The following is a 5,997-nucleotide window of genomic DNA, read 5'->3' as shown; positions in this document are numbered from 1 at the left end:
TTCTTGTGTTGCTCAAAATTTCTCATGAACGAATGACGAATGGATGAGGACAAGCAACTGTTGCACAAGGTCCATATAGGAAATGGACCTTTTCTATACCTTCCTGAAAATAGGAACTTGGAAAATTGAGAATACTCAGACATGTTTGGTTTGAGATAACAAAACATTCTTTTGAAAATGTGAGTACGGTGGCACGGTTTCTGATATGGCAGTTACCCAGGGGATCAGAAAGTGGAGGGGCACCCAATATACGAAATTAAAAAAAAATCTTCCTTATCTGTCAGATGTCCCCTGAACAATCTGATTAATCTGATTAAATATTTCAATCAATTGACAGCACTAGTTTAAGCACAACTTTGGAACATGAATTGGGAGAAGATTCATTCTTGTTTTACAGAGTTCAATCAGTCTACTTCTCAAAACAACTAAAGTGATGATGATGATTTTGAAGTGTCTTAAAGAATACTAGGAGACAACAAGGTTTGCATGAGGAACCTTTTAATTGAGCTTGAATTGAACAAACAGCTAAAGTCCAACAACGTTTCCTTGTTTCAGTATGAATGTATAAATAGGTATGCGTGTGTGAGCACAATCCGCAAGTATTTATGCAGAAGTTGTGATGCATGCAACTGTTACGGCGGTGGGCTGCAAAATAAGGCGGACATGGGAACCACTGAGCTGTACCGATCCAGAAGAGTTATTTGTCTTACTCTAAAACCAGTCGAGAGTTTCCTTTGCTATGTTCACCTTGTATATCTCCCTACGTGTGTACAAACATCCACATTATTCATCGTGTTAATTCCACTTCTGCATATGGGTTCATTGAAACCTTTAGCAGATTAGAAATTCTTCAGCAACCAGTGACATCTTCACAAAATGTTGCAAAGATCTAAGAATTGAGTGGATTTGAGTGAACAACCAGGTTATATTAATCTGAAAAGTGGCTGGATTGCTCTCAAGTGTTTATTTCTGTTAAATTGGATGATTATAGTTAGAACCTAGTAAAAATTTCAATTTCAGCCAAAAATAAAAAATTATTGTCAGAGTGGGGTCACTTTTATCCCTATACAGTTTCAACAGGAAGATTAATTTTTGGTAGCCCTCCTTCTCCCCAAATGAATGCCACTGTTTTTTGGAATTATTATTATTATTATTATTAATAATAATAATAATAATAATAATAATAATAATAATAATAATAATAATAATAATAAACAATATAACTGGATAATAGTTTGCTCTATGCAAAAAGTGATTTACCTTGAGTCAAACCAAAAGTAGAGGAAAAGACTTTTGGTTTTATGTTATTTTTTTGTGGCAGGCCAAAAACTAGTTGTTTTTATAAAATTTTCTGGTGTAGTGTTGTGCTTTGACCACTAGAGGGTGGCAACGCGCGCTGAAGCAATTACTTGGATGCCGAACTACAGACTTTGTGTTAGAAACGGAGTCTGTCTGGGACGCCTCTTTGTCGTGTGAATTGTTCCTTTGACATCTAGAGCATCGAAGTGTTTGAGTTTAATAAAACCTTTTTTTTTTCTAAAAATCTTCCAAATCGTTTGGATTGAAAGACGTTATGCAACTTAAAGGTATGTATTATTGCCTCCCACTCAGAGTCAGAACAGCTGGCAGAGGCCGCGTCTCCTCCTCTTCTCCGCCCTCTCTCTGTCAGCCTCCTCCTCCCGGACAGCCTGTTCTCCGCTCCCCGCTCCTCTGTGCTTCAGTTGACCAGCGTCGCAACTGGGCGATGCACCTCCAGGAAAACCTCCGCCTTATTATCTGTGGACGACTTCAAATTTACATCACTCAAACCCGAGTGACAGTTTTTCTTGTGTTTGTTTGTCTTTGAAGAGTGTTTCTTCTTCTTCTTCTTCTTCTTCTAATTTTTTAGCAGTATAATTTTGACAGAAACTTTTTCTTTGACAAGGTTTTTTGTTACCTACCTGAAAACTGACCACATTATTCGCTGCAGACACTAATTCTAACAATTTTTTTGTTTATCCTTAAAGAGAACCGATTTGCAACTGGTAGCTCACTGGGAGATGTTACAAGGAGAGCCACACAAACTGGCTTGATTTTGCCTTTTTTAAAAATTATTATTATTATTATTATTATTATTATTATTATTGTTCTCGAAGACAACGACAGCATCTCCTAACAAACTACAGAAGCAACGGAGGCGCTCCTAAAAGGTAAACACTCGATCAATAATGAAGCATAGGCAACTTGACAGTTCTCCTTAAATATGTACACATGTAAATCAAGTTTAAAGGTTACACTACACATGTAAAAGGTGAAACTCACCTTGGAAATTCATTTTTTCTATATATAAAAAAATCACCTTGAAAATTCATTCTTTCTTTTAGAAAAAAGGTGACATAAAAGTAAAAAAAAAAGATAAAGGTTGAGAAAAAAGTTAAAAGCCATTCTATGTTGTTTTTGTATTTGATTTTGTACAGTTTTGTGATATAGAAAGACATTTTTTTATGGAGAACAGTGTCAAATGTGCAGATTCTTTTAGGAATGATATATTTGCAACTGTTCACATTTTATACTTGCTCACCATAAAAAAGGAGTTCCACAAGCTTGTATTCTCGGCCCACTGGTGTTGTTTCAGAGCAGGATAGGATTAGAGATGTTTTGTTTCGCTTCAAACATAAAACAAAACCAAGAAAACTTTGTCATTCAGATGACTGGAAAAGATTTGAAACATAGCCTTTTCTGAGATTCAGATACCAGTCATACTCGGTCTTCCTAATCTGGGAAAAAAATAAAAAACCCGCGTTGATAAAAAGCTACCTTTCTGGGACTTTTCTGTAAGTTATCATTTTTATACAATGTCTGAATTGTCAAAAACAATTTTTTTCTTAGTGCTTCTGCTTGTGTTTCTAGTGAAAGGAATGATGTATTTATTTGCCCTGCTCCCCAGAAAAAGTGGGAATCACCATGGCAACCGCATTGCAGTTGTGAAACGATAACAGATTTCAGTTTTAGCGTTTTATATAAAAGAACATAATAAGAAGGATTCAGAGTTTTTCAGGTCCTAATTATCAGAGGTGTGGACTCGAGTCATATGACTTGGACTTGAGTCAAATCGGAGTCTTGACTTGAAAAAATGGCTGCAATGATGAAGTCGTTCGGCTTTAACGTACATGCTTCTTTTTTGTCACGCTATTTTAAAATGTACAGCTTGTTAGCTCAAGATTGCTGGTGGATGGTGAGCGGAGGTCCGGTTCAGAAAGTGGGTTCTGTACCTGAACTCAGGGAAAGGAGTTTCTCTCTGTCGGTTCACCATCATGGGATGGGTCGTTTATCTGAAGACATCCGCCTTGGGAAATCATATTGACAATTTTTCACAGAAATATTTTTTCTGGAAACATAAAGTTTAAGTAGATTCAAAAGCTTATTGAACTTCCTGTTAGCAGCAATAACTTTGAGTAATGCATTTTTTTGTTGTGACACTAATGCACAGCAACCAATAATGTGCAGCCTTAAGGACACAATTGTGCTACCAAGTTATTAATAGGCTTACTATAAGTAAATTGGGAAGTAAACACCTTTGTTGAGATCCCAACTCAATCTGCCTAAGGCGTTTCTTCAACGGTAGCATCTAATGTATGCATGGATGGGCAAACACGGACTTCCCCAATCTTTGACATCATCACTCCTGAAAATTTTAACACCTCCTCGAGGATAGCACATGTAGATTTTATCCGCACTTATTCCCAAAAGGCAGGGCGTTTGTTGGTAATGACCTATGAGTTAATCGGCACCACAGAATTCCCCAAAATTTGCAACAAGGTGGTCAGAGCTGGCTGTGTGGGGGCGATTCTTGTAAAGCCAGAAATGTGCAGGTTGCAGCCTCCTTGCATCATGTAGCTCTCTAAAGGCTGGGCCAGACACAGTTGTGTGGATTTTCCTTAAAGAACCAGAGCCAAGCAATCTCCTTTCCTGTCATTCCTCCATCTGTCTGTCTTACCGCCCTTATCCAACGGCGGGGAACACTCCTCTTTTGGTACATATGGGATCTGTGTGTTTTTGTGCGTCCGTAAAGAGTCAGGTCATGCAGAAAACAAGATAGAGGAGAAGACAGAACGAAGAGAGAAGTGCTTGGAAGTCAGTCAACAAGTGAAGAAAGAGGGAGGAATGTAGGATTTAGGGAAGAAATGCTGTAGAAGATAGAACATAAATTTTATAGATGTGACAAAATCCTGGGCCAATCAGTATTTTTTTTCCTGCATTTTGCATCGTGTTGCAACCACAAAGTTCAATATATTTGATAAAAATTTCATTTGACAGACCAATGATTGAATGTGTTCTTTAAACTTTTGCTACACATTAGAAATCTACTTTTTACAGCAATACCTCTTGTCTGGGGTATTTCTCTACCATCATCGTACATCCAGTAACCAAAGTTTTGGCCCATTTTTCTTTTCAAAAGTCTCAAAAATCTCGGATCGGAAGGGAAGCACTCTGGAACAGCAACGTTTCCAAGGTATGTCAAAGATTTTCAATGAGACCAAATGCAAGAATTGTCTTTGATGTAAACCACTCCGTTATAACCGGAGCTGTATGTTTAGGGGTTGTTGCCCTGCTGGACAGCGAACCTCCCGGCCTCTCTCAGCTCTATTTACAGTATTTAGCTCCATCCATCGTCTCGCACCAATTTCCCTGTCACTGCTGCAGAGAAGCATTCCCACAGCAGTGGTCGAACGAGGTGGGGCTCATGTGTTTGGGGTGAAATTTTTTTTATCTATTCTGATCACCCTGTATCCCCAACATGGCTTGTAGCAAACTACAAATGGGACTTCTTATATTTTTCTTCTGGCCACCCTTCAATGAAAGCCAGCTTTGTGGACGGCATGGTAATAGCTGGTTTGTCAACATGTTGTTCCACCTGAGAGTTTCCAGGTCTCTTTTAGTGGTTTTTGCATTTGTTTCTGCTTTAAACTTTCTCCTCGTTTTGTTTGCTGCTTGGTTTTCAGGAGGCTGTTTGTTCTCTAAGCAGTCCCTCCAGGATTTCATGATTGGTTGTTGTGACTTTTTGCAATCAAAATCAAAGATTTTTTTGGTGCTACTTTAGGAATATTTGTGAGGAATTTTGCAATATTTTTTTCTAAGTAAACCTCTTCCAAAATCTACATAGAGAAGAAAAAAGATAAACTAAAAAAGCAGCAGTGTTGTTGAAATGATGATGTGTAAAATCAACTTTTTTGAACTTTACATCATGTTATAATGTTATTCTCTCATCATAAACATACCTGGAGTGTTGCTTTGATTCTGTCATGCTTGTTTGAGAAATCCTTTAGTTTCCCACGACAACCGTTGAGATATTCACCTTCAAGGACGAAGCCCCTCTTCTGAGCTAAAGTTTTGAAGCTTCGGAGCTATATGTATGCATGTATGTGCCGTTTTGACTTCTGCTTTCTAATGCAATTAGTTGTGCAGGGTTTTATTTAGAGGTGTCAGGATAAATGGGGCTGTAAACTTTTGTCCATAAAAAACATTCTAACTATGTGTCATTTTTTTTGTTTCATTTTTGCAATTCTGTACCACTTAGTCTTGCTCTATTCTAAAATACGTTGTCAGATAAAATACACTCGTTGTGTGTACTTTGGCAAGACACGACAAGCACTAAAACGATATGAAGGAAGAAAAATAGTCCCAAAAATTAGACAAAAGGCAAAGAAACTCGCTGACAGAAGAAGGTAGACTTAAACACAAAGTCAAACCAAAATGAAGTTTATCAGTTGAAGTAAGTTGTTTAAAAGTGGCTACAATGACACTCTGTTGTCATGGCTCTGGAGTGTCCAGTCCTGGTCCCTAACCTGAAGCCCCCCTGTTGGAAGCTCCCTGGGTGACTGCAGCCTTCAGGCCTCTGTTGTTTCCATACTTTCTCTGCTGTTTGTACATGATGGGTTCAGTGGGTTCAGCCCAGCTATAAAAGCACCGCTCCCCCTCGTCTTTTCCCCCTGCGGCACAGGACGGAGTCTGCAGGCC

The 5,997-nt window shown here is 38.4% G+C and overlaps 1 protein-coding gene across 1 annotated transcript in view; it reads left to right on the top strand.

Annotated features, from left to right (window-relative positions):
- Positions 1-1,736: 1,736 nt before the first annotated feature.
- LOC106931217 (zinc finger protein GLIS2-like) overlaps positions 1,737-5,997 on the top strand; it is a 37,121-nt gene continuing 32,860 nt past the window's right edge. The window contains exon 1 of the mRNA XM_088009418.1: positions 1,737-2,189. The gene's annotated coding sequence lies outside the window, so the exon portion shown is untranslated. The remainder of the gene's footprint in view (positions 2,190-5,997) is intronic.

This window comes from Poecilia mexicana, unplaced genomic scaffold (genome assembly GCF_051168715.1).
Source record: "Poecilia mexicana isolate PSO_F unplaced genomic scaffold, ASM5116871v1 scaffold_2, whole genome shotgun sequence".
Classification (NCBI taxonomy): domain Eukaryota; kingdom Metazoa; phylum Chordata; class Actinopteri; order Cyprinodontiformes; family Poeciliidae; genus Poecilia; species Poecilia mexicana.
This window is presented reverse-complemented; position numbering and strand designations above follow the sequence as displayed.